Here is a 14,740-nt window from a genome sequence, read left to right on the forward strand (position 1 = left end):
GTCTTGCCACCCGAGACCGCGAGACCAGCGAGACCAGCGAGACCAGCGAGGTAGCAGCAGGAGCAGCGTCACAGGGATTGAGAGCAGGGCGTGGTAATCATTTGCGAACAGGAACAGTATTGCGGTCGCATGTATCGGTCTGCAGGATTTTTCCTCTTTTCTAGTCCGACTCCGTCGCTGCCATTTGGTGTGGCAGGTGTGGCTTTAGTCAATCGCCTGTTTTCCAGCCTCGATCGAATCAACATTGCCACGCGGAATTCGATCACTTGCCACATTACCTTTGGAGGTGGAGGTGGGAGTGGGAGTGGGAGGCTCCTTTTCACTGTAGTCCGTGCCACAAAGCTTACAACAACCTCGGCCTGGACGAAGCCTGCAATTCCTCTGGAGGGGGGGGGGGGCACCTCCCCTGCCAGTTGTAAAAAAAAAAAAAAAAAAAAAAAACAAAACAAAAAACAAAACAAAAAACAAGAGTAACGGGTCGAACCCACACAAGGTTTGGTGTTCATACGGTGGTGCAAGCTCAACTGTCGGTGCGATAATCGGCAGTCGATCGGTTCAACCTATCAGTATCTTCCTTATTTGGTCTAAACATTCCAGAATAATCACAATAATAATAATAATAATAATAATATGTGGATTTTTCGTGGTGGTGCTGATTGTAAAGGAGATTGGATTCTGATTGTATCATGCAATGCTTCTGACCACCTCGGCGTTGCCCAATTCCCATAAATCGCACGTTATTACCAGTTGGATCCTTATTTACGCTTCTGTTTCCGACACTTATCAGTCTGGTAATTGAATTCCTCTCCAGGACTTGCGGCATTGCCGCAAATGCAATGAAGGCGCTGAAGCAAGCTGGCTTTTTCCCAGAATACCTAGGGTCCTGAAAAAAGGGTTTGTTTCCGTGTTGGCTAACTTGTTTCCCTTCTCAGTTTTTTCCAGTTCGACTGGGCGATGTTCGTGTGAGCAGGCAAGAAGAGGGTCACGATGGACTCCATCGCTCAGACTTTACCTGTCAACTACACATGACAAGCTAGAGTGGGGACCAGCGCCTACACCCTCGGTGTCCATATATACCTCTCTCCGTATATAGTCCTCATTCCACTCAAGCTTGTGCGTCTAGATTCAGTCATGCGGTTTTTTGGTGGAGGAGGAATCGTAGTGCCACAGTGAAGGCTCTGCGATTGCAATGAGTGCAGGGTGGGGGCTGTTCGCACATGTTTCTATCTTTGCTAAGCACACCCTTTCCCGGTGCTCATATCCCAACGTTTTGCCGCTTACCTCGGTCCAGTCTGCACCGTCTCCAGCAGCCGTTGATCCCATTTCTCTTATGCCGGCTGCGTATCACTTGTGAGTCATATGAGTCTACTCGGAGCCATCTGAAAACCTCTTGTGTGTACCGAAGCGGTGTAACGACGCCAGAGTTACTGTTTTGTTTCATGTCGTGCTGCTGTATGCCGCCTTAGACCTTCTTGCGCCGTCTTCAGAGATTGGTTTATAATCATATGTTATCCGTTGGCTCCAGTCACAGAATTGGTGGTTTGAGATCTCTTATTTGTGTTGTCATGTGTTTCACGTAATACCGATTACGAGTCAGCTTCTGACAGGGATGAATAGGGAATCCTTGAGCGTTGGTAGTAATCCTGATTTGTAACTTGGTCTATAACTTTAGAATGCAGGGCTCTTATCTGTCACTTTTGCTAATCTGGTGCATGTAAAAAAATGTCGCGGCAGCAGACGACAGGTGCGGAAGCCCCAAAACTTATGAACCCTGGACTTTGATTCAGCAGATAGGCCTAGTGTGGTGTCTGGATTCAAATGAGATTTTGAGTTAATGAGGATCAATCTGTCGTTCTGTAACCCTTGTGGTACACCACCCATCTGCGCTGTACGCACTTGTCGCAGTTGAATTAGCAGACGTTTTGTCCCAATTGCATGCGTCCAACATGTTTAGGTAGGTTTGCCCTGTTTGCAAGTGTAGCTGGTGGTTAACAGTCTTGAAACATGATGTTACATGATCAAATCATGTGTTACCGAAAGCTATCTAGTGCTCTTTGGGTACAATAACATCAAGCAACCCCGCTTTGGTCGGTTAAACAGCGATCACGAAAATGCGCAAAAAGGATATAATCGCTTGCAAGGGGAGTTATATACTGCCCAGTGTGACGATGGCACATAGATCTAGTAGTTTCACAATTTTGCGGTATATCTTGTTCGACATGGATATTTGGTTTCTCCAGCTCGCCAAGAGATTGCAGCCTGAAGATGAAGTGGTTCCTCTTGCATGATACAATTACGAAGCTCAGGAGGGATAGCGCCATTCTCTGTTCTTCTCTATCGACACTTGGTAAACCAGCTTGTGCTAGCTATGGGCAGAGATATGGCGTTATCCATTCTGAGCTTTGCAAGTGTCTCGTGCTTACACAACTTTCAGCTCGGGTTTCTTCTCTTCCAACTCTCCTGCTGATCAATAGAGGTAAACTCCTTCTTTTCCAGCGAAATTTACACGTCATTCCATCTCATGTACACCCGGTTTCAATTTAATGGCTTATCTTACTAGATTTTCACAGCCGATGATTTTGTACTTCTAACTATCTGCTACCTTCATCAGATATTGTATTATCATTTGTTCTAGTGAGATGTGTTGTTTACACTGTGGAACTGAAGCATCCTAGCTAAGCTACGGTGGTCATCAATTCTTACTAACCTTGTTTGCCTCATAGATTTGTGCTGTTATTCTAGTAGTATCTTGACAATACCGGTAATGGTGCAGCCCTTCTATTGATCCGAATCAGTTCTTCAGAGTCTCGATGCGCGGAAGTGTAATCGGCATCATTGTAGTACTTGTATGCTGCAACACCTCCATGAACCCAGCATTGGTTACTTGTGGATGTGACGAATGTTCTGAACCGTTCTCCAGTGTTTTGTGTTTTGTAGCCTGAAATTATGATCAAACTCGTGGTAGTGTGCAGGTGTGACAGTTTTTTTGTGCTTATGGTGCTATTGTGAAAAGGATTCTCTTAGCATGAGAAAAGTGCCTCGTCAAAGTTTGTGCTCGTTGCTAGTACAATGACGGATGAATCCAGTGTTTAACTTCAGCGGTGCTCTAGGTTTTCATTTCGAACTTGTGTCACAATGTAGCATTTGAAACATCTGGTTGTGGGTGTGCTTACGATGGTATCACTTCCATTGGGTACAAGACATATACTTAAGTTGCTGAACAATGTCAGTCGTGACTCTTTCGACATGCGAAACAGTGCAATGCCTCTTTGTGCACCCTAAACCTCAATGGGACTCAACAGCTACTGTCTTGAGCAGAAACAGTTGGCTCGCGGTGCAGAATCCAGCGTTATTGCTCAGGATTCTGCACATGCAATTGAATCTAAACCTCTCATGCAACTTGACACTTAATGCGTAAATACTCTTCTCTTCTCGGAATTCATCATGAGTTATTGATTTGTTGGTGCACTATGCCTTGAATCTAGACAAATGCGATGTCATGTAAGGGCTTTTGCTCTCATCACATGTTGACATCTTTACAAGCTGTGTGCTTCTCAAACTATCTCAATAAAAGCGAAGACATTCAATTCCTGCTTTGTAAACGATTTTTCAAAATATCCAATTTCATTAGGTTGTGTCTCTCTTAGCATGCACTCATTTCCTATGGTTATCTACAAAATCCTCATTCGTAGTTGGCCTACTCTTAACTCTGGGCAAGTCATATTATCGTGGGTCGGTCGTCGGTTGTAAGGAATTAGACGGTGCAGAGAATATATCAAGCTCCTCTCTGTGGATCGTCTGTTCTATCTCCTACGCTTAGATCGCAACAGGTGTATTCAACCCCTGAACACCAAGTTGGCACTGTAAACGTCGTTCAGTGTTCTCAACCTCCCAACTCTGGGTGGTCAGGATTTGGTACTCACTGCAGTGGAGTGATGTCACAGCTGCAGCCACTGACCGTGAAATGTCCCCCATCTCATCTTTCTGCTGAAACAAAACTTGCTAGTTACTCTACAATTAGTTGCAGAAGTGTAACGCCGTATTTCACGTTCCAGCAGCCCAATCTAATGTGAATTCTGAGCACTGACCGTAGTCCTGTAGCCACAGACAGTCGAGCTGGGTAGGCCTACAACACGGAAGTGGAGGTGTTGTTTTGGGTAATTAGTATCTTATATGTTGACACACGGACTGGAGTTAGTTTTACCCCACCACTTAGTCTCCCAACATTCGTCCACTTAAGGCATAGGCACGATGTGAGTGACAGGGCCTCGTCTCATGTTGAGGAAGGATTGCATAGACACGGCTGACCAGATGATTGTGTTGCAGTTCTGAAAAAAGTTGTGCTGAATTCTGACTGCTCATCCGGTCACAGCTTAGGTTCTTCTGACACTCTTGACCTTCACACATGACTTGGTTATTCAACTCTGGCAACACCCACACCGTCGGGTACTTGTGGCTGTGACCTGCAGGGAGACAGATCTACTAGGACAGTGTGCATCAACAACACCTTGAGTCCGGCATCCTGCGGGGAGACAAACAAGTACTACCAATTCAGGATGCCCAGTAGCTTTCAATTTGAATTCCCGATATGTATATTTTTTTTACATCGCAGGTTTATTTTTATTTTTATTTTTATTTTCTGGTTCGAACTTTTTGAGATAACTATGCAGTTGCCCGAGTTATCTCAGAGCATCATCAAACCTTCTGCTCGGAGCGCACGTGAGACAAGAAAGAGCTATTTAGACTCCAGTAAAAATAACCAACGCCAATCAGAAGGAGACGACATCAACTCTGGTGTTCTCACGATCAGAATCACTCCCTGAATCCACTGCTATTGAGAATATTTTTAGATTGTGCTTTGTGCTAATTGCCAACGTGGGAGCACTTCGGCAAGGTGAATCAACTCAGTGATACTGTTTCAGTAAATTGTGGTTTGAGCACACATGCTCATGCAGGACATGTCTAGTGAGCCCGAAAACTCCTTTCAACGTAGTAACTAGCCCAGGAGCAAGGTCAGTCCGAGGCCAATCTAAAACTCACGTTTACATGCAAGTTTACACAAGTGGAACTACAAATGCAAAGGCTAGGAGGTAAGAATTTTACAGTGTTTCTTAATGCTGTTCAAATCCCCACATGAAAGACTGTTCTGGGAAGTTGCTCCATTATCATCCAGAAGCAAGTCAGGCCCAAACGCGACTTCCATGTCTCTGAAGCTTTGCCAAGTTGGAGACTTGTAGTTGAAAGCCATGGTCCAAGTTTTGTCTGTGAAGCCGCCTCCAGCAGTGCTGCAACTTCACTGAGCAACACTAGAATTGTCTTGATACTGCAAATGCTAAAACTGTAAGTTGGAATGGGGGTGTGTGGCCCTGGAGCTCACATTGCTGGAAATGTGACCAGGTGGGGAGGACGAGGAGCAATGAGCTGCCTTGTATGGCAGCATCTTTACCAGCAGAGGACTGCCTTGTGCTACATCATTATTATTGTTATTGTTATCTTCTTCCTTTTTAAATGTTTTTTGTCACGAGAAAGTCATTATCTTCATTCCAATATTCATCACACAAAGTTAAGGATTTCACACAAAATTGGGATTTGAATTGCTAACCTCACTGTATTAATCTGCCATCTTTGTGCAGTATTTGTGAACCATGATTTGCTTCCAATTTGGTGTCTTTTTCTTTATTTAGTGATAATGCATGTATATGGTCTAGCATGTGCTTGAGCTTTAAATAATGGCACGGTGACAAAAACACTTGAATGTTTTAAAGATGGCAAATAGTGCCACTATTTATAAATCACATTTGCAAAATCTCTTTCCAATGGCAAAACTTAATTTAAAAACTAAGAAAATCAAAGAAACATGTAAATATATGGAAATCATTCACATTTAAAAATTAAATAATAACTATAACTATATATATATATATATATATATAATAATAAAATTTAATTTTTTTGATGGTGATTTAAAAAAGAATCTATGTGTTTTTATTTCTATGATCAAATCAAACTTGGTTACTAAAATATATTAAAAAAAATACATTCAATCAAGATTTAAAAAAAAATAGGTTTTGTGATTTTAGAAAATTTTATTTAAGAGATACTTTGAAATATTTTAAAATATTATATGTATATTTAATTTTTAGTATTATTTTCATAATTTAAAACTTTTGTTATACTTATATAGTTTATATAATGACTTAAAAAAATTACAATTTAAACACCAAATTATTATTGTTTTTTTATGAATGAAGGAAAAAATTAAATATTATTTATATTTTCTAATTTGAAAAAAACCATTTTTCATTTGGAAATACTAATTTTTCATAAAATAATATAAATAAGAAAAATATTCTAAAAAAATTAATTTTTTTATTATGATTTACAATAGAAAAAAATAATGTTTTAATTTTTATATTTCTTATTAAGTTTTTTTTATTCTAGTTTGAATTTAAGTCTATTATTTATATCTTTATTATTTTTCTTGTATATTTTATATTTTTAATTTTTTTTGAAAGATTTCAACTCTTTACAAACAAAAATATATATATTTTTATTTTAATAGTGATGTATCAATGCTTGTATAAATTAATGAATTATATTATCATAATTTAAAGTTTGGTGGTATAAAAATAATAAAAAAGTATAAAATTTATTATAGATTGTCTTTATAGTTTGGATGTAGGAGATTGTACAATTATTTGGCATAAGAGACGTTATGGTTTTGTAAATAATTCTTTATTGGAATTATAAACTAAGATTAGAAAGATTGAAAAAGATTAAAAAAAAACTAGAATGGTGCTCAAGGACAAAGCAACAAAGTTAGGATTTCAAAGAACACTTAATATGTACATATGAGGCTATGTTATTAAGTACACAATTAATAATATACTATAGGAAGTATACTATGAGATATTATAATAAAACTATCTTTTATTTTATTTATTTATTTATTTTTTAAAATACAACATAATATACAATTATCACTTATATAAATATAATCAAGTACAACACATGAGAGCATATAGAAGAACACAATTGCAGAAGCTTTAAAAGTAAAAGTGCAATGTATCAACTTCCATTAGAATCAACAAAGAAGTGGGAAGTTTTGACTACTTATGGCTTTGGCAAAAAGAATAGGCAAATGCATCTAATTTGACAATTAGTTGGTGAATCACTTATTTTTGGATTTTCATATAGCTATATTGATTTTCTTTTGAGAACTGAGCCAAAAAAGATAATTTTAAATAAAAAAGTATTTTGAAAGAAGTGAAGAAGCTTTGTAAATCTATTATCATAGCTTGTTTTGTTTTGACAAACCAAAATTTTCCAAATTATAAACTAGAAGATAGAACTTAAAAGGCTTTCAAAGGGCAATATTTCTCTTTAAAAGAATATTGGCCATAGTTACATCTATCTCAAAGCTTCTTCAAAAGAGGTGCACAAAATTCTAGTTTTATTATTCTTCAAATTTATTTTTAAACATTATACTTTTCAAGCTTAAAATCTTAAATTTAATATATGCATTGTATAAAATCCATATAAAAAATTCTTATCGTTTTAAAATATCAACTTAGATTGCATAAAAAATTATGTTGATAGAATTTCTACTTCTAATAAAAAATATTGCAATTAAGCTAGAAAAAACATTGAAACTAAAACAAAAAACAAAAAATCTTTAAAACCTTGGTTTTTATTTTTATTTTTATTGAATTTTAGGTCGGTTGGAACTTAAATTCAAAGAAAAAAACCTCTTCACCAACATTAACATTTTTGTTTGTATTGATTATTTGGTTTTTCCTATTTGGAGTTGATTTTATTTGATAACTATACATTGCATCAAAGAATATTTAATTCTAGCAAAGAAGAAAAAAAGAGAATAAAAATATATAAAATAAAAGCTAATATTACTTCTATTTTTGGAATCAATAAAGCTAAGACTATATTAGTGCCAATACCACTATTTTTAAATAATAATATATCTCATCTTTTGAAACTTTCTAGAATATGTATTTGAAATTCAAATTGCTTTGTGATGGTATAATACATGAAGAATAAGATTTAAAAGGGCTCTACTTATTCATAGTATGTTATAAAATTATCCAATAAGACTAAAGCTAAAAATACAAAAAATATATTCATAGTTTAGTTGAGATTGATATAGATGAATTTAACATGCATGTAGGGACACTAAAAATTTTACAAGCTAGTGATATTATTACAAAAAAATTTAGGCATAATCATCTATTACAAAGTCATTATAATTATTACTCAATTAAAGAAAAAATAATTTTAAATTATAAAAATTGAAAGAAAAGAAATCAAGATTGTATTTAAAATCACATAAGTATCTATGTTTAAAATTGTAAGAAATTTATTTGATTGTGATAACATTGTTATTATTATTAACCTTCATTCTTTGGCCAAAGAACAAACATAAAAAAATCAGATTACAAATTTATGGCTAGTAAAGGATCTATTGTACTTTAAGGATGAATGTGGACTTTAATTGTGGGTATACTTTAATCTACATCCTAACTAAAATAACAACAATCTTCAAGATCTTATAGATTCTAGGATCTCAACCTCTGAAGATCCTACCGCCCAAGGCTCAACAACTATTGACAACATGTTAAATTTGTAGAAGGAAGCCTGCCATTTTTAAAGATTATTAAAAAATATTTTTTTCCTTGAAAAATCAAGGCCCATGAAAGAAGTGGATCTCTTAACTTTAGAAATTATTCCTAACTCAAACTACCAAGTAATAACAAGTACAAATTAGATGCATCTTTTTGATTTTTTGCCAAAAAAAAAAAAAAACTTCACTTCTAGTATATATAATAAAGCTAAAAATCCTTGCACATAGATATTAAAATTCAGATTTAGATCCTTTACACTTGTCCAACTACTCTCTTTTTCAAAATGATATTTCAAATAGATCCAAAACTTATCTTCTTGGGCAGGCAAGCATGCACTTATACCACCAAGTTAATTTATACTATATGGACTTTAATTCTTTTAATTTTGATGATAAGGAGGGAAATTCAAAAGCCTTATTTTTTCTCAATTTTCTTGGGTTAAAAAATAAGAAGAAGAGAGGTTTTTTATTGCACATATAAATATATTCTACTTTTCAAAGAAAATAGTAGAAAATAAATTGCATGCAATGTGACCTCATCTCTTTCCTCAAACATTTTGTAACTTTCATAATTGTTTTATAGAATGTGAGAGATGTCAATAATTCCAAAAAATTATTAAAATTAAAATTTATGTTTAAAATATCTTTTTGAAATATGATATTATTTTCACTTAAGAGCATAAATTATTTGGCTCTAAAGCATAAAAATTAGGCTATATATATTTTTTCTTATAAAAATTTTTTTATGTTAAAAGTTGTAGAATAGATATTAATTCGTTTTTGAAAGATATTGATAAAATATATTAATAGTCCATATAATAGGAAATTCAGGAGGACGGATGAGTGATTTAATTATTAAAAGTGATTAATTACAGAATTACGGTTAAAATCTGGAGAATCAATGGAAAGTATATAGGAGTTGTAGAAGTTAATTAAGGTGCCATCGATGTGATAGTTGTGAGCCAGGGTAAGCTTAGTGCTACTTCTTTTCTTTTGTTTGTTATTTACTTTTGAATAAGAGGATTGAGAGTTTCTGAATATTGTGAAGTGAATTATGGAATAGAAATGTGATTGGTATTATTTGAGAAGAAGAAAGATTGAATGCTGAAATCTGATTGTAGTTCAGCATAGAGAATGAGTCTGTCTTTGTATGAAATACCATAACATGAATGGCAGTTTTGAGTAAAGAATTCCAGTGATTGGAATGAGGGTAATTGTGTACTGAAAGCTGTGAGGGTGAGTATTACAATTGGAGATTGTGAGGGTGAATATATGTCAAGGATAAGAACTCGATGAAAAAAAATTCAGACAAGTAAGCCTTCACTCAAAGAGAGGTAACAAAATATATATACATAAGTATATATATTGAAAGAGAAACTGGAATGGCTATTGTCAAAAGACAAGAAAATAAGAGACCCTTGAAACTAGACTAGAAGCAAGAAAGGAGTTGACAAGAGTGAAGAAGGCTTCACTCTTGTCTCTATATATACTATCTAATTAGGGGCTATGTAGCGACGTTCTATAGGACATCTAATATGTGTTGACTTTGTAAGACACATGCCTTAACTTACAAGGCAAGTTCTTCTCTGTGTGGGCCACATAGTTAGCTTGATCTTCAAGCTAACAACATGTGTGGCACATGACCAACTTGTTGACTACGTTTCTAATCCAAAAAGTCAATTAAAGACACCTATGAAGTCAAAGCAGCGTCTATGAAGCTTCTAAGAAGCTTCCATATTAAATATTATAGAATTTACTTACTTTTACCTATTTTTATTTACTTCTACCTATTCATATATGTAATTACTAGCTTACATGATTATGTCTAGATGTTGTTTCTTTTATAAATAAAGTTTTCATTTTGATTTTAATGGATGTCATCGATGAAAAGCCTCCATCGCTTTTGCTGCATTTGCAAGATTCTTTATTGGCTCCCATGTGCATTCACTAATACCATATCCACGCCAATGGACAAGATATTCTAATTTATTTCAGCGCCGCCTTGAATCTAAGACTTCTTTTACTTCAAACTCTTCATTATTGTCCACTTCTATAGGAGGAGGTGGAGCTTGTCGTCTTCTTGGTATGTCCACTATCTTGTATGGTTCAAGAAGAGACACGTAGAATACTAGATGGATTTTCATTGACTCCGATAGATGTAAACGATATGCAACTGGATTGATTTGTGCAGAAATAAAAAATGGTCCCAGCCTTCGATAGTCCAACTTGTCACAAGGACGAGTGGTCTTGATATTGTGACAAAGTAGCCATACCTTATCACCCAAGATAAATGATGGTTGTTCCTTTCGATAGACATCCGCATTGACCTTTTGTTGTTCTTGAGCCTCTTTTAACTGCGCCTTCATCGTTACATGTAACTCTGATAAATGAAGTGCCAAATCTTTTGCAGCAGGATTATCAACTTTTGAAAAGTTAAAAGTATCAAGTCGTGGATGATAACCATAATTAGCAAAGAAAGGTGTTTGTTTTGTAGAAGAATGTACCGTGTTATTGTAAGCAAACTCTGCCAATGGTAAAAGAGTTGTCCAATCATCTTGTTGGTAATTAATGGTATATCTTAAATATTGCTCCAAAACTTGATTAACACGCTCCGTTTGTCCATCAGTTTGAGGATGGAATGCCGAAGATAGTTTTATATCCACTTTAAGAATCTTGAAAAGAGTCCGCCAAAATCTTGATACAAATTGAGTTCCCCTATCTAATATAATATCCTTGGATAATCCATGATAGCGATAGATATTATCAAGAAAGAGCTTAGCTATTTCTTCACCTGTGATAGATTTTGTACATGGTACAAAATGTGCCATCTTGGTAAAACGATCTATTATCACGAATATAGAGTCATAAGAACATGAGATTGGAAGATCCGTGATGAAGTCCATAGAAACAGAAGACCATGGTTGTTCTAGAATGGGTAATGGCTGAAGAAGTCCAAAAGATCGATGACGAGGAGTTTTTAATCTTGAGCAAATATCACATGATTGTACAAAATCTTTAACTGCCTTCCTCATTTGAAGCCACCAAAAATCCCTAGATATCAGCTCCAAAGTCTTATTATATCCAAAATATCTTGCTGCTGGGAAGTCGTGACGAGCTTGAAGAACACATAAATGTGCTTCTCCTTCTGGAACATATAGGCGTCCTTTGAAATAGAGTAGGTTGTGCTTGAATTCAAATTTAGAAGGATCATGAGATTTAGAAGAATTATTCTTGATATCATGAACAAGAGGGTCTGAAGACATACTTAATTGGACTTGCCTAAGAAAAGTTAAATCAATAGTCAATGTTGATTTTATTGCTCAAAGATGAAATTGCTGTGGCTTTAAGAGAACCGTTCTTTGTTGCTCAAAAGCTACATCTCCTTCTTTTGGTATAAAATAAGAATGTCTAGACAAGGCATCGAACAAACCTTGTTCTTTTCCTGGCCAATTAGTGATGATGAACTCGAATCTTGATAAAGACATACTCCAACGAGCTTGGCGATGATTTAATACACATGCTGATATAAAATATTCGAGGTTCTTATGATCTGTATATACGGTGATTGGATTGGAAGCGCCTTCTAGATAATGATGCCATTCTTGAAAAGAATCTACAATTACAAGAAGTTGTTTGTCGTGGATCTCATAATTGATTTTTGCTGCTCAGAATTTTCTTAAATTAAAGGCTATTGGATGAAGTTTTTCATCTGTTTCTATTTGTGATAAAATTGCACCCAGAGTAAAGTCCGATGCATCTGTTTTCATAAAGAATGCTTTGGAAAAATCAACACGATACAAGATTGGTGCAGAAACAAACGCTGTCTTCAAAGATTCAAAAGCAACTTTCGGTTCTTGATTCCATTGGAGTTTGTCTTTACAAGTCAAACGTGTAAGTGGAGCTGCAACTCGAGAGAAGTCTTTGATAAAGATCCGATAGTAGTTGACAAATCTCAAAAAACATTAGACATCTCTTACCGTTTTTGGGATCTTCCAGTCTATAATAATTTGAACTTTCTTAGGATCCATCTTAAGTCCATCATTTGAAATGATGTAACCGAAGAAATTGACTTGAGTAGTATGGAACATACACTTTTCTATCTTGGCATAGAATCCTGCATCTCTTAATTTTTGTAACACTTGACAAACATGAAGTTCATGTTCTTCTTGATTCTTAGAATAGATCAAGATGTCGTCTAGATAATAGACCAAAAAATCATCCAAAAACTCTCAAAAAACATGATTCATTAGATATTGAAAAGCTGCTGGTGCATTTGTAAGTCCAAAAGACATGATGTTGTATTCAAAATGTCCATACCTAGGTCGAAACGCAGTCTTCCATTTATCTCCTTCTTTGATGCATACTAGATTATATGCTCCCCGAAGATCTATTTTTGTATAGATCTTAGCTTGATTCAGTTGATCAAGAAGTCCAGATATTAAAAGTAGTGGATACTTGTTCTTGATGGTAATCTTGTTGAATCCTCGATAATCAACACACATCTGCAATGATCCATCTTTTTTCTTCACAAATAGAATTCGAGCTCTTGTCGGAAATTTAGAATGGCATATGAAATTCTTGGCTAGATTTTCTTCAATATACTCCTTGAATTCAGCCAACTCATTTTGTGATAAACTGTAGATTGGTCCAAATGGTGGTTGTACTCCTTCTTGAAGGTCAATTGAGCAATCATAGGAACGATGTTCTGGGAGTGTGTTCGTATTTTTTTTTTTTTCAAATACATCTTGAAATTCTTGATATTGGCTTGGAATGCCACTTGAAGTCTTTTCACCAGTAGAAACGGGTGTAGCATAAATAATATATGGTGATTCTTTCATAGCAGCATACAAGAAAGCTTTTGCACCTATAAATACGGGTTTAATTGAACTGGACTTATGACTCTCTACTTGATTAACTACATTCTTAGTTATACTTTTAGAGAAAGTAAGAGTTCAAGAAATCCAATCAATTTGAGGGTTGTATTTTTCTAACCACGATAAACCTAAAATGACTAGATTAGAGGAAGATCTAATGATATTAAATACTACAAAGCTATTATGACCATTGATTATTACTTCTATAGGAAGGGTTTTGTGAGTAATATCTCCAGAAGACAATGGACGACCATCTATGACTTCTACATGAACAGGTTTAGTTTTCTTTACTAAAGATATGCTATGTCTTTTAGTAAATTCTTCATCTAAAAAATACGTTGAGGCTCCTGAATCTAACAAGGCAGAGACCTTGTAATGTTTAGGTCCTAAAATAACATTTAATGTAAAACAAAGAGAGGGCTCTGATGAGAGAATAGGACCTTTACTAGATGTTGTGCAAGATTTCAATCGCACGGTCACTATTATAGCTGAACAAATTCGTTTTTCGACATATTGTCTTCTTTCACAGCCATACTCCTCATTTTGTGATTGCATCATTTCTTTGGACAATGTTGAGTAGTGTGCTTTAGTTCTCCACAATATAAACATAATCCTTCTTGATGACGACGAGTCTTTTCTTGCTCAGTAAGAGGTTTGAAACTTACTGCATCAATTTATATATCCTCTACTTCCAAATATATGTGTTGAAGAGGTATTGGTATTGCCATTGAATTATACTAATGTTGAGGTCCACTTGTACGGTTCTCAGATCGAAATTCAAAAAGGTGATTGTCACACTTCACAACAAAGCCAATTGCTTGACTAAATGTTTGAGGATCAGGTAAGTTGAGCATTAATTTTTTTACCTCATATTGTAATCCGTAGAGAAATTGGCTAATAAGAGCAGCATCATCCCACTTGATATCAGTTGCAAGTTGTCAAAATTATGAAGCATATAACGTTATTGATCAATTGTCTTGTCGTAAAATACAGATCTTATTGGTTGCAACATGAATTGCATCATGTTCTCCATACATGGATCAAAACTCCGCCAAAAAAGCCTCTAGATTATTCAATATTGGATCTCGTCGTTCAAGAAAAGATGAAAACCACGATAGTGCTGAACCTAAAAGAAGCGTACTAATGAATCTAACTTGCGATCCTAGAGTTGGATAGCTTTGGGGTTGAAGTTCAATCACAAGTTGTACTTGGTTGATAAATCCTCGAAACT

General features: G+C 35.4%; 1 long non-coding RNA gene across 1 annotated transcript; it reads left to right on the forward strand.

The window, feature by feature from the left end:
• The first annotated feature begins 804 nt into the window (after positions 1-804).
• Positions 805-3,587, forward strand: LOC149989765 (uncharacterized). The gene is made up of 2 exons (XR_016501212.1): positions 805-2,476; positions 2,774-3,587. It is a non-coding gene; the product is annotated as an uncharacterized LOC149989765 (long non-coding RNA).
• Positions 3,588-14,740: the final 11,153 nt, after the last annotated feature.

Source organism: Physcomitrium patens, chromosome 2 (genome assembly GCF_059467195.1).
Source record: "Physcomitrium patens ecotype Gransden chromosome 2, ASM5946719v1, whole genome shotgun sequence".
Taxonomy (NCBI): Eukaryota; Viridiplantae; Streptophyta; class Bryopsida; order Funariales; family Funariaceae; genus Physcomitrium; species Physcomitrium patens.